Consider the following 18,705-nt stretch of genomic DNA (forward strand, 5'->3'; position numbering starts at 1 on the left):
AACAAAACAAATGAACCAGTTTGATGTATTGCAAATACAAGGATAAAAATATAATATAATTGAAACATAGAAACATAGAAACATAGAATGTGACGGCAGAACCATTCGGCCCATCTAGTCTGCCCAATTTTCTAAATACTTTCATTAGTCCCTGGCCTTATCTTATAGTTAGGCTAGCCTTATGCCTATCCCACGCATGCTTAAACTCCTTTACTGTGTTAACCTCTACTACTTCAGCTGGAAGGCTATTCCATGCATCCACTACCCTCTCAGTAAAGTAATACTTCCTGATATTATTTTTAAACCTTTGTCCCTCTAATTTAAGACTGTGTCCTCTTGTTGTGGTAGTTTTCCTTCTTTTAAATATAGTCTCCTCCTTTACTGTGTTGATTCCCTTTATGTATTTAAATGTTTCTATCATATCCCCCCTGTCTCGTCTTTCCTCCAAGCTATACATGTTAAGATCCTTTAACCTTTCCTGGTAAGTTTTATGCTGCAATCCATGAACCAGTTTAGTAGCCCTTCTCTGAACTCTCTCTAAGGTATCAATATCCTTCTGAAGATATGGTCTCCAGTACTGCGTACAATATTCCAAGTGAGGTCTCACCAGTGTTCTGTACAATGGCATGAGCACTTCCCTCTTTCTACTGCTAATACCTCTCCCTATACAACCAAGCATTCTGCTAGCATTTCCTGCTGCTCTATTACATTGTCTGCTTACCATTAAGTCATCAGAAATAATCACCCCTAAAACGAATGCATAACTATTTCTGGATTAAGAAACACTATGTGAGCCTTTTAGATGGCAGATATGCATTCAATGTTATAATTGAACAATCTATTTATAAAAGTAAAACTGATTTTCCTAAATTAAATGATAATAGAAAAAAGAAAAACCCACAACCTCTAAGACTGATGAACTAATTGTTAAAAAAAAAAAAAATATTCATAAAACACCAATAAGTGCTTTAAATGAAGATGTTTCTTTATAGTAAGTCCTGTAATACCACAGTACACACATTTTAGGACCGCTGGCTTTTTAACGAGACACTAATTATGCAAATTAGAAATCACATTTACATTTTGTTTTCTTATTATAAAAGTTGGAGTGCCAAAAATGTTGTAAATTACTTAATTGGGGACTTATAAAATCCTATTTATTCCACCAATTTAAATTACCATTTTTTTTTTAATTTGGCTGCTCACTCTATAAAATGCAGGAGAGTATTTACATAAATCTTGAATGTCTAATCGTTTGTCTGAATTTATTGTAGAATTGTTATCGTCCAAATATATTTTATATAAAACTGATTTGAAAAATGAGGCTTGCACTAGGACACAAACAGGCACATTTTAAATGTCGATGTAGCGAATAAAATGGCTGTGATGTCACTGCTTTCATAAGAATGGAGTGACATCACACTATTAAGAATGATGTTCTTTTATTTACTGTTTGAGGAAGGTTAATGTTAGATTTAAAGGTGGGTTAGGGGAATTTGTAGCACTAAACATTATTATTATTTTATTATTTATATAGCGCCATCAAATTCCGTAGCGATGTACAATGGGATAGTAAAGGTTAAAGTGATGAGGGTTAAAACCTACATAATGGGGTTCACTGCACTTATGAACTTGCAGCACTGGGTACAAGAGTGTACTCAGCACTGTAATGATGCCCATCATTATATAGAGTTAGAATTTTGCCACTTTTATTTATCGTCAGAGCCAAAATAGAGTATGTAGCATAACAAAAAATGGAAAAAAACACAAGAATTAGATGTTATGCATAAACGGAATAATATGTAGGGAAACTTATTATAATAAAAAAACAAAAAACACTAATAAGATTTGAATCCATCACGTGCCTATGTAGTTATTTCTATCAGAGGGTACCGTAGAACAATCATTGCCCCAGTATATGTGAGTTTAAATGTAACAAGACGAGAGATATATTGAGAAATGGAAAGTCTGTCCAGGAGACGTGTGAAAGCTAAGAGGGGAAAACATCAAATCCATCAGTCTTTCCAATGAGTTGAATGCTCAAATAATGCAAGTTATTTTAACCTTGACATTTACATGTAGACCATATACAATGAACCATACGTGGTTGGGTGATGGTTGGAAGAGATCCAGCAGATGTGAAATAATGTTTACTTTCAGAATATTAATCTTGTTTAGCTATTGTGTGATAAAGACAATTTTTGGAGGTCAGAAAATATTTAGAACCACAACAGCATACAATTATTATTAAAATATTAAATTATCAAAAATGATTACTATTATTTTTTTAATAAATATAAATTAACTTTACAGAGTTTGGAGGACAAAAAAACATACATGGTTATAAAGGATTTACAAGAACAACAAAATGTAAGATATGAAAGTTTTAAAAACTCAACTTCCCCTTCCCCAAGCATAAATGTAAAAAGACAAGGTGATCACTTGTGGTCTAGTGTGAGGGAGCAGTGAGATCTGTGTGTCAGAATGTTCACAATCTCACAGTTACCTTCAGGGCCGGTGCAAGGATTTTTGGGTACATAGGCGAAGATGTATTTTTCCGCCCCCCCCCCATTCAAAAATAACATCTTCACCTATGTGCCTCTTAACCAGCCCCTCTCCCCGTCCATTATTGGTCCCCTCCCTTCCCTGTCCCTTAGTGTTCTTCTGACAGTCACACACACTCAATGACAAACACAGAGACTCACTGATCTGACACACACACACTGATTGACACTCATTGACAGACACACTGATAGTCACACACAGACTCAATGACAAAGATACTCTCACTGATTTGACAGACACTCACAAACACACACTGACAGACACACACATACACTGACACACTCACATGCAACACTCATACAATCACTCACAGACACACATACACTCACTCACGCACACACTCACAGACACACATACACTCACTCATGCACACACTCACAGTCACTCACAGACACACATACACTCACGCAAACACTCACGCACACACTCACGCACACACTCACTCACAGACACACTCACACACAGTCACTCACAGTAACACATACACTCACTCACGCACACACACACACAGAGACACATACTCACAGACACTCACTCACACACAGACACACACTCACAGACACTCAAACAGAGACACATACACACTCACAGACACACAGACACTCACTCACACACACAGTCACTCACAGACACAGTCACTCACAGTAACACATACACTCACTCAGGCACACACACACACAGACACATACTCACATACACTCACTCACGCACACACACATACTCACAGACACTCACACACACACACACAGACACTCACACACAGACACACACTCACAGACACACACTCACTCACACAGAGACACACACACTCACAGACACTCACTCACACACACTCACTCACTCACAGACACACACTCACAGACACTCACTCACACACACTCACACACACACACACAGAGACACATACTCACAGACACTCACACACTCACTCACACACTCACTCACACACACACTCACACAGACACTCACACAGACACTCACACAGACACTCTCACACACAGGCACATCACATACATTCACAAATTATTTTAATACATAAATAATATCCACCCAGCCTCCCTACCTGGAGAGCTGGTGTGGATCATTCCCTGGGGTCCAGTGGGGCTGCTGGGCGGCGTGCGGCAGGGCTGCGATCAGGCGCTGCGAGGGAGCTCTAACCTCTCTGCTCTGCTCCCTCGCGGGCTGTCTGCTGATGCCGCGGGAGCCGGAATATGACGTCATATTCCGGCTCCCGCGGCATCACTAGACAGCGCGCGAGGGAGCAGAGCAGAGAGGTTAGAGCTCCCTCGCAGCGCCTGATCGCAGCCCTGCCGCACTGGGGGCGGAGATGGTGGCCGGCAGGAGGGAGAGCTTCCCTCCTGCCGGTCACTGAAATCTTGCGCCCCCGGAGCCGGTGCGCCCTAAGGCGGCCGCCTGTGCCGCCTTATGGACGCGCCGGCCCTGGTTACCTTGTTGTATCCATTTTGTTATACAGTGGGCAATAGTTTCCAGGTACATCCATATCTGAATAAATAGTTACAGATGTGCTCAAACGTTTGCATACCCTTGGAGAATTGGTAATAAATGTACCATTTGAAAGAAAACATGAGTGAGCAGACAAAACACGTCTTTTATTTCTTATGGGATTCACATTCAACTGTAGGTAATAGAATGGCACAAACCTAAAACAAAACATGGCAGCAAAGAAAACGACTGAAATGACCCCTGTTCAAAAGTCTGCATACCCTTAGTTCTTAATACTGTGTATTGCCCCCTTTAGCATCAATGACAGTGTGCAGTCTTTTGTAATAGGTTTCTATGAGGCCCCTAATTATTGCAGGTGGAATAGCTGCCCATTCGCCTTGGCAAACTGCGTCCAGGTCATGCAAAGTCTTTGGTCGTCTTGCATAAACTGCATGTTTGAGATCTCCCCAGAGTGGCTCGATGATTTTAAGGTCAGGAGACTGTGATGACCACTCCAGAACTGTCACCTTTTTCTGCTGTAACCACTGGAGGGTCAACTTGGCCTTGTGCTTAGGGTCATTGTCATGTTGGAAAGTCCAAGAGCGTACCACGCACAGCCTTCATGCAGAAGAATGCAAATTGTCTGCCAGTATTTTCTAATCACATGCTGCATTCATCTTGCAATCAAATTTCACAAGATTCCCTGTGCTTTTAGATCTTACACCCCCCCCCCCCAAAAAAAAAAAACATCAGTGAGCCACCACCATTTTTCACAGTGAGGATGGTTCACTGGAGGCCATGTTGACCCCTCTCTAAACATAGTGCTTAAAGCTCTATTTTGGTCTCGTCACTCCAAATTACAGTGTGCCATAAGCTGTGAGGTGTGTTAAGGTGTTGTCGGGCATATTGTAACTGGGCTTCTTTCTGGCAACTCAATCATGCAGCTAATTTTTGTTCAAGTATCGGCGTATTGTTCTCCTTGAAACAACCACACTGTCTTTTTCCAGAGCAGCCCGTATTTTTCCTGAGGTTACCTATGGGGTTTTCTTTGTATCCCAACCAATTCTGCTGGCAGTTCTGGCATTTTCAAGGCTTTTTATATCCTTTCCCATCTTTATAAAGTTCCATTACCTTGTTACGCAGGTCTTTTAACCGTTCTTTTCTGCTCCCCATGGCTCATTATCTGCTCAGTGCATCTACATGAGTGCTAACAAACTCATTGACTATTTATACACCGATACTAATTTCAATTCAAAAAGCCACAAGTGTGGGAAATGAACCTTTAATTGCCATTTTAACCTGTATGTGTCACCTTGTGTGTCTGTTAGCAGGCCAAACATTCAAGGGTATGTAAGCTTTGGATGAGGACCATTTGGGTGATTTCTGTTATCATGATAATGTAAAAGGAAGCCAAACAACTATGTGATAATAAATTGCTTCATATGATCACTGTCCTTTCATAAAACATATTTTTTTGCATGATTAGATCTGTCATATTTTTAAAATCAATACCACAATTTCTGCCCGGGTATGCAAACTTTTGAGCACAACTGTATATCTGTTATCATCAAAATCCCAAAACATTTTACAATAATCACCATTCATTGTCCATTTTATTAGATGCACCCATCAATTCCAGATAGTGATTTGGGTACTTTACTGGGTAAACAATAACATCTTAGACATTGGTTAAACAATTGGATTCACCGACTAACTCAGTGTAGGATTTACTACTGTGGAGCAATGTAAGGTTCATGCATACCCTGAGTCCCCAGAATAAAGAAACTGGGTGATTTTAGTCTTAAAGGGACACTATAATCACCAAAACAACTTTAGTTAAAGGAAGTGGTTTGGGTGTATAGGTCATTCCCCTGCAGTCCCAGTGCTCAATTCTCTGACATTTACGAGTTAAATCACTTTGTGTATGTGGCCAGGGGAGGTTTGGCCAGAATTACCTAAACACAGTGATCTAACTCCTAAATGGCAGAGAATTGAGCAATGAGACTACAGGGACATGACCTATAGACCAAAACTACTTATTTAAGTTAAACTTGTTTGGTGCTTAGAGTGTCTTAACCCCTTAAGGACACATGACATGTCTGACACGTCATGATTCCCTTTTATTCCAGAAGTTTGGTCCTTAAGGGGTTAAACAAAGAATACTTGGAATCTCAAAAAGCTTGCCATGGTTTGAAGATATACAATATGATAACATTGTGTTTTTAGACACACAAATGTTTTTTTTTACTTTTAAAAGAGTGGCTTTAACCTTCAGTCTATTGGTCGGAATTTCTAACATTCAGAGCAGTGAAACCTATCTCTCCTGATCTTAAGAGTTGGCTCATAGCTTAAAGAACAAAGAGAGGAATGTGCTTATCAGTCTTCTTCACCTCTGCTGCTCCTGTCTGTTGATTTTGACATCTAAGGGGAGCCATTAGGTCAGTTTTCCTAGATGATTATGTCCCAACAATAGCTATTCATTTTTCAGGTGAAGAACAGTCTGACTTAACACTATGTAGATCTCACTGATGATAAACTACATTGGGATGGTAATGCATTTAGAGTGCAAATTAGGGAAAATCAAACGAAAGGTTACATATAGCTATAAGTGGAAAGTGGTCTTCAGAGGCTTTTAACGCTACAGCTGCTCGGTTCATGAACAATACACAGCTTTAAATGGTACATTCATCTTGAACCTTGAATACTAGGGAAATTACATTTGAAAAAAGAAGTAAATTAGTAGATTGACCGTATGGATCAACTTGGGTGAAACTGACTGCCAACTGGTAGAGGAATTGACTTCAAGTCAACTGCAATAAACTGAAAGCTACTTTTTGACTAGTGGTTTTGGCAAGAACTTTATTAACATTGAACACCTTACAGTGGAGTTGCACTTAAGTGTTAGAAAACTCTCTCTTGTTTAGAATTACATGTTTAAGTTTTTTGTTCTTGTAAGAAGTCGGTCCTTTCCAATGTGATCTTCCCAAACATTAAGATGGCCAGTCATTGTGGGTACAGAATATAAAACTACATTAGGCAGAATACTGGTTGATCAGTTTTCAGATAGAGCTCGCTCTTTGTTAAGTTCCTTGATATATTTTTGCCTATAGTACTCTGAAATCTACTGACTTATTCGTCTTTTGGCTTTGTTTACCAATTGTGAGCCTTAAGCCCCGCATGATTGTTGTTGTTTGATTGTTGTTGTTTTCTTTTTCTTCTTTTAATCTTTTGTTACTTGTCCTGTGTAGTTTTCTAGTGATACTCTGATACATCACCGTCTGTCCTTGACTTCTGTATTTTCTGACCTTGACTCCTGTCTCACCCTACTTCTATTCTCTGCCCTAAGGTCCTTATACCCTTGCACGTAGAGCATCTCACCTGAACGAGTATGCATATCTCTGCATTTGGGGTCCAGCTACCAACCACTGTCAAAAGATACCTACCCTTTACATAGTATATCATTACTACTTTACAAATACATTTTGTGCTGCCTTTGAAAAACCCAGCTGGCCTCATATTAACTGGTCCTCTTCGAGGTATCAAGTTCACTAATTGCTGATTCCACATGTCCGTTTTTCAGTGATTGATTTTATTACTAGCCAAGAACTGAACTATTAATTTACTGAAATAGTTATCCGACTTTTCAATCATATAGATCATCTATGGCAGGACAATAGTGTTTTAACACAATACTTTGAAGAACTAAATTGATGAGGATGATTTAAAAAAGAGAGGAAAAAAAGTGTAATTAAGCTCCGAAAGGTCATAGCGTCCTTCTGCATGACAGTGAAATTATTATACAAATGAATGATGAAAAGGCTCACTGCCTTGGGAAAAAAAATAGAGAATAATGCATGACTTATAACACAAAGAAAATAGAAAGAATCTTGCACATGGTATTGTTGATTGCGAAGATTATTAACATTTTTGCGTTGCGATATCAAAGACTTTGATAAATGTTTCACAAAGAACCAAGTAATTTGTTCTCTGGTGTCTAAAAAGAATGTTTTGGGAAGACTCTCTGTTAATCTCAAATTTAAATTAAAATTGATGAAGAGTTAGGATGAGAGGGCACTCCTAATTAACACCACACAGGCAAGCCAAATTGGAGAGAGGTAGGAAGCCGTACCAATTACCAGTATATTCTATTCCTTCTGCTTATTATAAACTTTAGTGTTTTGCACCATCAAGATGTGTTAATTTAAATAATTATGTTTTTATCAACTAGTTTGCCAAAGCTTGGTAGATCTTAACCATTTAATTGCTGGAAGTACACGTATGTTTTATATGAGTGTTCTTGACATTTGTGCTTGATTGATGATGTCAGCATTTATGAAAAATGCCTCAAAGTAAAATTTAAAGTTACTCCCTAAACTGGAAATTGAGAAGAATTGACAATGGAATTCCACATATTATATCTCAGTATTCTAATTGGAAACATGTCACTCTTGATTGCTCTGGCCTATAATATGATAGTCCCTTCTCAACTGTCCACAATTCCTATCTAGTGGAAAACCAGATTGTGTGTGTGTTAGGTCGGTGCAATATTGTGTTACGTTTTAAATGTATTCCAACAAAAGAAAATAATCCACCATTTAACCAGAAACAAAGTGCATTCACTTCCTAGAGCATCCTCCGACCTACTGCATTGTAATAGAAAGTTGATGAAACCAGTGGGGAACTCTATGAACAGCAAAGTTTGGAGAACTGAAAACCAGTTTAGCAACTTTCAGGCCAAAATATGTCATCTCTTTATTGAAATGTTACTGTTCTGGCTGCAACATGGCATATCCATCACCAATTCACTCTTTTTAGAGAGCCTATTTTAAAATGCTTAGACCCTGATAGGCAACTAGAGGCACTTCCTGGAGTTTCATGGAGTATGACTCGGTGAAAAGACACGGGACTTCTTCATGCTCTGCATAAGGACATCCAGCGTCAGAAAAAATGCCCATAGGAAAGCATCGAGGCAATGATTTCCTATGGGGATGGCCTAATGCTGTGCGTCTCTCGCTGCGCATTAGGTACCCCCATTGGATGACGTCAGAGGAAGCGGACCGCGGCTCTATGCTGAGGACCAGAGGGCACTATGGTGTTAGGAATAAAACTTTGTATTCCTAACACTATAGATACCCTTTAACCCCTTAAGGACCAAACTTCTGGAATAAAAGGGAATCATGACGTGTCACACGTGTCATGTGTCCTTAAGGGGTTAAAAGGACACTATAGCCAGGAAACAACTTCAGATTAATGAAGCAGTTTTGGTGAAGTTAATTTGGTGTATAGTGGTGTCTCTGCAGTCTCACTGCTCAATTTTCTGCCACGTACGTGTCAGGTCACGTTGTTTATACAGCCCCTTCCCCAGGCTGTGATTGACACTGCCTGCGTGAAAAATATGTTTTAAAATATATGTTTAGACCAAAATATTGTTCTAAATAGCATGTATTGTATAAGGAATTTACCTGAAAACATAAATACTGTGTACTATCAGTACATTAAAAAAAGTCTACAAAATGCACATTACATTGAGATGGCTTGCTGACCCAAATCAGACTGTAATTAGATAGCCAGGTATTAACCCCTTAATGACTGACAAAACACTTTTTCTTCATTACTTTCTGGACTCTAGGAAGGTTATAATAATAATACCAAGTCGACGATTTTTTCCTTTATTTTTCATTCACTTATTTAACGTTTAAAGTACTTGATTCCGTGCATTCAATATAGACTGCGTGACTTTTTTCTTTTCCCCAAGAAACCACAAACCAATACCTCCCCCTCTTGCATATTCATCCCATCACCGGTTAACGACCTGTGGATGCTCGTCGGCAATTAAAAGCAGCCTTTTTATTGGACATGTCATCTGATCTGTCTGCATCAAGTGCACTTGAAATGGACCATGTTTTAGCATCTATTGACACATCCGTGGTGACATCATTTGCAAACCAGTATTTCTCATAAGATGAATCGTTACAGGCAGTAAGAGCAGCCTCAGTCCATTAGCTGGGACTAGCAAACATAAAGAAGGGGATTACGTCAAGGTGATTGAATGCAGTCCCCCTTTTCTTTCTTAAGATAAAGGCTCCCATTGATGTAATGGCGCTCACAAAAGAGAGTCTTGTCAGCAACAACAATAGTGAATACTTAAAAGCCAAGCCTGGTTTTACAGTTCTTTCATGTCGAGGTAAAAAAATTGTATCCATTGATGCAAATCTTTGGGATTTTATAAAAAAAAATATTCTATTCTACCGCCTCCTCTTGCTGCAGCCGTACTTTTACCCACTCCGTTTCACCCACTCTGACTGCGTTACATGAAATTTAAGCTTTGCTTGAGAATTAACCTACGACCCAACCATTCAGATTTGAGCAATTTCCTTCTGTCTGATCAGTAATGTTTTCATCCCGAAAAGCAAACACAAAAATCACATAAAACTTGTCTTTTCAGTGAGTCACTGAGGAAGACTAAAACTGCTGCTTTAAATTCAAAGTTCAGACGGGGAAAGACAGAACGATGATAGATTTGTACAGAATATTCTTCAGGCCTTCTGCGACGGCTCACGGAAATCTAGGAAAGTGACCGATCTGTATACAGTGACTGCCAGAGCTGATTTCAACAATCCGTCAATTCTCCTACACATTTATACAATGCAAATAGTTTGTCAATTCATCAAAAGTCACTGTTTGTTTTTTGGAATAAGCCCAAATGTTAAAGGGACACTATAGTCACCTGAACAACTTTAGCTTAATGAAGCAGTTTTGGTGTATAGAACATGCCCCTGCAGCCTCACTGCTCAATCCTCTGCCATTTAGGAGTTAAATCCCTTTGTTTATGAACCCTAGTCACACCTCCCTGCATGTGACTTGCACAGCCTTCCATAAACACTTCCTGTAAAGAGAGCCCTATTTAGGCTTTCCTTATTGCAAGTTCTGTTTAATTAAGATTTTCTTATCCCCTGCTATGTTTATAGCTTGCTAGACCCTGCAAGAGCCTCCTGCATGTGATTAAAGTTCAATTTAGATACTGAGATACAATTATTTAAGGTAAATTACATCTGTTTGAACGTGAAACCAGTTTTTTTCATGCAGGCTCTGTCAATCATAGCCAGGGGAGGTGTGGCTAGGGCTGCATAAACAGAAACAAAGTGATTTAACTCCTAAATGACAGTGAATTGAGCAGTGAATTTGAAGGGGAATGATCTATACACTAAAACTGCTTTATTTAGCTAAAGTAATTTAGGTGACTATAGTGTTCCTTTAAGGAAGACATTTTTTTCATTTAATTTTATTTATTTGTAAAAAAAATTTTTAAATGATTATTTTTTTTAATAACCGAACATAATCCATAAGTACTCTCAATACAACGTTATACTGATAATAGCATGCTTCCCATATTTTGCAAGACAGATTTTCTTTTTTTTTTAGAAGAAAAAAATCATTATTGGAAATTACAAAAATGATATAGAATATATTATGAGTAGTCTGCCCCCACCTTAAATTATCACAATATTTTAACCCCTTAAGGACACATGACATGTCCGACACGTCATGATTCCCTTTTATTCCAGAAGTTTGGTCCTTAAGGGGTTAAAGTCCTTATTGTGCTTCTACTGCTAACATAGGATATAAATGATCCAATTCTGTATTACCTAGGACACACCGAAGACTGCTTAAGTAAAATATTTACATATATTGTCAAAAACCTGTTTACGACCATGACTGCAAATAGACATTTGTACACATACACACGGAACAAGATATATTAATTTTATTCATGTTTATAGACCCAGTCTATTTCCCAGGGCTGTTAAAATAGGTAATTGATAATATACACAAAAGAAATGGCAAGACATGTTTACTCAGACAGAAATAAAAGGTGATGGCTTTGCTCAACAGATATCTTAATTGGGAAAAAGAAAAAAGAAAATAAAAAAAATCATCCCAAATGGCAACATATGATTTGAATTAACATTTAAGTCAAAAGAGCAGATCTGAAAAATATCATCTGAACAGCGGAATGTAATGTAATCACAAAATAGAAATGTGAGTTAATGCAATGCTGGATCACCCAATAAGGGACATAATTGTTGGCCTAGGGTTTTGTGGGTGTGTTGGTCCCTGCCAAGGGATCCAGTCCTTGTCAATGGTGAGATCAGATGATTTGCCTTAACTGGCGCATCATAATTTTTTTGTGAGCATGATATCCAGAAAATAGTCCTTAGTAAAAGGGACACTTTATCAACTGTAACGGCTTTATCTCATTGAAGTGGTTATAGTGTCTAGAGTCACCGAGCGCTGTCCTTCCAATTAGTGTTAAACTGTCTTTAAATGTTTTAATGCCAAACACCCACCCTCTCTCGGCTGCTTGAGCTAATGAGGAAGCGTTAGCCTGAGCAGCAATGGGTGGCTGTGATTGGCTGAGTGTCACACAGCACCCACTGCTGGTATGAATTGGTATGACTACAAAGGAAGTTGTTATCTCTGCCTTAGCCATACCTCCGGGCTCTGGTTGGCCAGATAATCTTGTTAAAACCATATAGTGGCTTTTAACGTTGGAGTGCCCTTCAAATATATATTTATTATATTATTTGTATATATTATAAACATAAAATATATACATATCAATATATACTAATACTAAATATGTTAATGTTTACACATATGGTAATACACAAACTCATCACTGATACACAGATTGACACACAAACACACACACACAGTCTCACACACAAACACACTGATATATACAAACACACACTCATCATTGACATATAGTCTGACACACAAACACACACTCACTGACACACATATACTGAGATACACAGGCATGAACACATTTAATGCCACACACACACTCACTCTGACTGACTTACTGTCGTTAGGTAGCAGCTGCCATGGTACTTTGATGAGTAATGCAGCTTGATACATCATTACAGCCATTCACAGAGCTAAGGTCGCTGGATGTGATATCATGTATCCCAGCAGCCTTAGCTCTATGCACTGCGAGGAGCGACGGGCTGCTGGCGCTCCTCGATCCTCCTACATCTCGCAGCAGCAAGCTTTCTAAATGCCAACAGTAAGTGCCATCCCAAGGCAATAGAGACCCACTGGGAAGTTTCTATGTATCCAGGTGGGCTCAGAATGACTGGTGGCAGTAAGGAGCTCTGTGCTCCTCCTTCCTGCAGGTCACACAATCTTTGCGCCCCCCCCCAACCTATGCACCCTAAGGTGGCCGCCTGTGACGCCTTATGGTAGCGCAGGCCGTGGTTATAATGCCCACAGTGTCTCTTTAAATGAGTACTCTAAGTACCATAATCACTACAGAGTGCTGTAGTGGTTATCGTTCCAGCAGTCCCCTAGCACCATCCCACGGTAAGTTCTCAAATTGTTTATGAATTGTTTGATATTTAATTTGTTCTGTCAAGTATATGAGATCCCAACATTCTGCAGTGATATTATAACGTAGAGTTTCCTATTCCTTCATTAGCAATATCTGTTTTACACACATCTGGAACTTCTTAATTATTACCAATGTAATATCATTATTTTGATTAGCTCATCAAACATATTTGAACATTTTACATACATTTTGATATGCCATCAATATCATGAACCAGTAATAAACAATGTAGAGGATGGTATATCCTGACAAGCAATGATGCATACTGATATCACACACAATTACAATTACACACATTTTATAAAGAAATCCGGTTTCTCTAACTCATAGCTCCCCTTGGTGTTAGCTATACAGTGTGCAGCTATCTTCCTGAAGATAACTTGTTAAAATTTCTCGCCAGCCCCTTAGGAACTCCACAGATCTGGGATCGTTAAATACAAGATGCTAAGATCCCCAGTTAATTGAAGAGAATGTGCGTGTATAGATAGTACGGTTATGGTACAAATGACCCATCCAGAGAATCAACGAACCCTCACAGATAACTCATGGTGTCTAGAACAAAGTATTACATTATTTCTAAAGAATGGCTATATTGGGATTTTCCATTTTTACTGCTCAATAACCCAGAAACTCAAATGTCAAAATTTAATTAAGCACATATTCAACTCTTGACAAGACACGAACCATCCAGATTCCAAATCTGATCCACACTCATATACAGTATTATGTATGTACACTGTGTATATGTGTGGATTTTGATACATAGTACCACCAGGTGTTACTGGCATTTAAAAGGTTATATTAATGTAGAAAGCCACAATACATATTAAGTCAGTAGGACTGTCCAGAGAACTTATATTCCGAGTAAGGTGCTGTAGATAGGTCAGTCATACAATTATGTGTAGAAAGTGCAGCACCAACAATGGTCCATCGTTTGATGTATCTCTTTAAGCCACATGCAAAGGTTCGAATAACTGATGGCGATTACAAGAATAATTGCCACTAGAAACAGTTCAGCGATAATGTGTAAAAAAAAATGTCAACGTTCTAGCTTGTTAAGTGTGATGTGTGCACTGACCTTTTCTTATCTCTGCAAAGAAAATGCTAAAGTTGAGTCTTTTACATGTAGTGTAAAGTCCAGGAAGGCTTGTGGTGGCCATTTCCTATTTGAGGACACTTGTGGAAAAAAACAGTTTAAATTTGCCTTTTTAGTATCTGTGAGATAGGGCAAGATCAAGCAGTAATGCTGTTAATGAGTAAATGTCCTCTGCATTGGGGCATATTCTGCTCTATTGTCTCATGGAGAGATATACTAGTTTAAGGGGCATTACCTAATATACCATAATCAAGCCCATCATTCAAGATCGTGGTGACACGAAACACCTAGTTCTTTAGCCATCAAACATTAGCGCCAATAAAAAATGCATTTCATATAAATCTGCCACAATAATATTTTACTGTAATATTTACAGCGTTGTACATTTTAAATGCTTGTAACAAATTTCGTGATACTCGAACACTGGTATTTTTGTATGCAAATTACTGTATCCTTAAAAGCATGCTAATGTATTCTTGTGATAGCTCTCCATTTGTGCATTAAAAATTCACATTTGTGTTTAGGAAGTAATAATCTGAAAAGCTAGAATCCTAGCTAGAGTCAGGCGGCTTCTATCCCAGCAAGCGAGCCCCACTAATTGAGTGGTATTATGCACCTCATCTTACTTGGTACATAGATCCGTCTTTACAAGATCAATCACATTGATCAGTACTGTGCAACTCACAGTAATCTTTAACAAAATAGGCAGCACTTGAAACTAACACAAGGATCAAGTTATAATGGAAATATTTCCAACAGATTTAGAAAGCCATGTTGAAATTAATCATTAAACCAGTATCTTTAAAGAATTAAAAAAAATATTCACTATAAAAGCAAATCTGTGCAATCTTATAATTAAATTATTACTTCAGCTCACTGACTTTCACCTTCAGTTTGCAATTTTCTTTAAATACGTGTCAATATGGAGGCTCATTGAATAATCTGTGTGATTGTATATTCCACTTCATATTTAATCAACTCTTAGGGAAGTAGGTATTCCACTTCATATTTAATCAACTCATAGGGAAGTAGGAAAAAATAGCTAAGCTTAAGGATTTTCCAAATTCTGGCCTCGCTTTCATATTTTTAGATGAGCTTTTCAAATAATTTGTAATAATCATGTTTTTAAATTATCTAAATTAACTTTTTAAAATTATTTTTATCAACACATTAACATTTCAAATATATATAAAAAAATAAATAAATATATAAATAATATATGTAAATAAAGCTCTGGGGCCTGATGGTATACACCCACGAGTACTTAAGGAGCTAAGTGGGGAAATAAGTGAACCTCTGTATTTAGTCTTAAACGATTCTTTTGTTTCAGGTGTTGTACCGGAGGATTGGAGGAAGGCAGATATCGTTCTTATATTTAAAAAGGGTCCAAAATTATTACCTCGAAGTTATAGAACTGTGAGCTTAACTTCTGTCACTTGGAAAATATTTGAAGGGCTATTAAGGGATAATATTCAGGAATTCATTGAGAAGAACTTTGTTATTGGCAATAATCAGCATGGTTTTATGAAACATATTTCATGTCAAACAAACCTAATTGCATTCTACGAAGAAGTAAGTAGAAGTATAGATCAGGGTGTTGCAGTGGATGTGATCTACTTGGATTTTGCCAAGGCATTTGATACGGTTCCTCACAGTAGGTTAGTCTTCAAACTAAAAGAAATTGGTCTAGATGAATATTCTTATTCTTGGGTAGAACATTGGCTTAAGGATAGAGTACAACGAGTTGTCATTAATGGTAAATTTTCAAGCTGGACAAAAGTGGTAAGTGGTGTCCCTCAGGGTTTTTTTTTTTTTTGTTTTTTTTTTAATTCTTTATTTTTGCAGTGCGCATAGTGGTTACAGGTATACATATGGTACCCCAACGGCATTCCATATGCTGAAGTTAAGATATTAGTTACAGTGGGGGTAGAAAGACAATGCACTTTTTTTTTATATAATACGTAATGATAACAAGCAAATAGCATAACATGTCAGATTAATATTTCGTTTAACTCAATTGGTTGCACATCATGTTGTGGTTATCGCGTTTTTTATGCTTAAGCTAAATATGCGTGACAGGCTACGCTCGTATATGTTTTATGCAGGCGAAGTTCAGTAATTAGTGCCATCTATGGTCAGGATCACCATCTTGCAAGTACTGTAGAGTTTGCATTGCTGTATTTCAACGAGTTGTAATAATAACAGGAATTAAAGACTTGTTATGATTCAGAAACATATTGCTTAAAATTTTATACTGCACTAAGTATACAGGCTGCGCTAATAGAAGCTAATGCTTAACATTGAACATTTAAGAAGCTACAGCATGAGTGGTTTATATTTTAGGTATCAGGGTTGTTATGGTTATGGCTATGGTAGCTTTGCTGTAAGTCCCTGGTACTAGCTATCCCAGCGTCCTTTACTGGCTGTTAACCCACGCCGCTTGCAGGCTTTGGGGGTGAATCTTTCACCTTTTTAATCAAGCATGGTAGTCGTTGTGTAGTGGCGTTGAGGGACCATTTGCCGTGCAGGTGGGGTCTTATCAGGGCCCAGAGGTTCAGTCCGGCGGTTGCCGAGTTGTGGCCTAGTGACCTTTTCTTGGGTCGGTGCGGTTGTTTGAGGCTTTGCTGGGACTTGTCAGTTGTTTTCTCTAAGGGCATTTTTGCTAGATGCAGGCATGGAGGAGGGTGAGTGCTAGCGCTTAAGGGGCAGGTTATTGTTACTTGCCGTTTAGTTTTCTGGCTTCGTCTCCTTCTGGAGGCCGCTCTGGGGGCTCGCTGTGGGTATGCAGATAGTTGCCGTTGGGTGGCTGGTTGGATCCATGCCGCTACCGCCCGGACTGCTCGCTTGAAGGGTCGGCTTTTATATCCGAGTCTTGACCATAGGCTGGTGCAAAGCCGGTCAAAAAACTCCTGAAGGTGTCCGGGTGGAGTGGCCTGGGTGCTGCTTGCTTCGGGCCTCGCCATCCTTGTCTTTTCTGCTGTGGGGCTTTTCCTGCTATGTTGCAGCTGTGTCAGGCCACGTGTATTGAAGCTAGGCCTGTCCGCCATCTTGGGCTCGGCTGCTTTGATTCCGCTGGGGAGTGCAACGGTGTCTGCCTTGATGCCTCGACTTGCAGCTTCCCCTTTTGGCGGGGACAGGGATATCCCCCGCCGGTCCATGGGGGGGGGGGGGAGCGATTTGCAAGTGTCCCCTCTTTGACCCGAGAACCGGGAGAGCGGCCGTCTCTCCGCGGCTCCCACCCGTGCAGGCCGCAGGTTGCGATGCGGGCAGTTCAGCGGCAGGGAGCCCCGAAACGGGTATCGTTGGACTCAGCATCCCCTTCCGGGTATGAAGATAGGTGTCCGCTGCCGGCACGATCTGGTGGTCGGGCGCTGTGGCCGGAATCAGGGCATCTGAAGTGAGAGCTCTCGCCATTTGCGTCTGGCTCGCTTGGCAGGTAAGCTCCGCCCCCGACTGTCTTTTGATTAGAAATATGGGGGTTTTGTTTTAAGACCGCTTCTATTTAACATATTTATAAATGATCTTGCAATAGGTATTGAAAGCCATGTTGTAGTGTTTGCAGATGACACAAAACTTTGTAAAGTAATAAAATGTGAACATGATATTGCTTTGCTGCAGAGGGATTTAGATAGGCACTAAAATGGCAGATGAAATTTAATGTAGAGAAATGCAAAGTTATCCACTTTGGGGTCAAGAATGCACAAGCAACTTACACCCTAAATAGTTAGTGATTTAGGGATAACCACACACGAAAAGGATTTGGGAATTGTTATAGATAACAAATTAGACAGCAATATGCAATGTCAATCTGCAGGTTGCTAAGGCCAGTACGGTTTTGTCATGTATAAATAGGGGCATAAAATCTCGGGATGAAAATATAATTCTGCTTCTTTATTAATTGCTGGTAAGACCACACCTTGAATATGTTGTGCAATTTTGGGCATCTCTTCTAAAGAAGGATATCATGGCACTAGAAAAAGTGCAGAGACGAGATACAAAATTGATAAAAGGAATGTAGCATTTTAGTTACAAAGAAATGTAAATAAATGCTAATAATTTTTTTTCTTCAACTCTTTATTTTTGGAGTGCATAAATAGAAAAACGAGCTTGTCGTGACCCAATAGCAGACGACATGCGTTAGAGTTCAAAAAGCAAGTTGTGGGTAAGAAAAAAAAAAACAGGCATATTTTATATTAAAATAACT

This window comes from Pelobates fuscus, chromosome 13 (assembly GCF_036172605.1).
Source record: "Pelobates fuscus isolate aPelFus1 chromosome 13, aPelFus1.pri, whole genome shotgun sequence".
Lineage (NCBI taxonomy): Eukaryota > Metazoa > Chordata > Amphibia > Anura > Pelobatidae > Pelobates > Pelobates fuscus.